The sequence below is a fragment of the Galeopterus variegatus genome, unplaced genomic scaffold (assembly GCF_000696425.1).
Source record: "Galeopterus variegatus unplaced genomic scaffold, G_variegatus-3.0.2 Scaffold19785, whole genome shotgun sequence".
Lineage (NCBI taxonomy): Eukaryota > Metazoa > Chordata > Mammalia > Dermoptera > Cynocephalidae > Galeopterus > Galeopterus variegatus.
This window is the reverse complement of record NW_007745896.1, coordinates 4,303-4,894: the sequence shown is the minus strand read 5'-3', so window position 1 is coordinate 4,894 and position 592 is coordinate 4,303.

The following is a 592-nucleotide window of genomic DNA, read 5'->3' as shown; positions in this document are numbered from 1 at the left end:
TGCTCATGAAGAGTTAATCAATGAAATCAGCATGTTGCAGAGATTTCTGGACTCCCCTGTTCACTACAGCGTTATTTGCAATATCCAAGATATGGAAGCAATCCAAGTGGCCATCAATCGATGAACAGATAAAGAAAATGTGCTATTTATACACAATGGAATACTATTCAGCCTTTAAAAAGTAGGAAAATCTCTCATTTGCCACAACATGTAAAACTGGAGGACATTAGTTTAACTAATATAAGCCAGGCACAGAAACACAAGTGCCACACAATCATATTCATATGTGGAATCTAAAAAAGTCAAACTCATAGAGTCCAAGAGTAGAATAGCAGTTAACAGGAGCCGGGGGCTGGGAGTTAGGGAGATATTGGTCAAAAAATACAAAATTTAGAAGGTGTCAGTTCAAGAGATCCCTTGTACAACATGGTAACTACTGTTAATAACAATGTATTGTAGTCTTAAAAATTACTGAGAGTAAATTTTATGTGTTCTCACCACAAAATAAGTTTGTGAGATAATGCGCATGTTAATTAGCTCAATTTAGTTACTCCACAATGTGTACATGTTTCAAAACTTCAAGTTGTACATG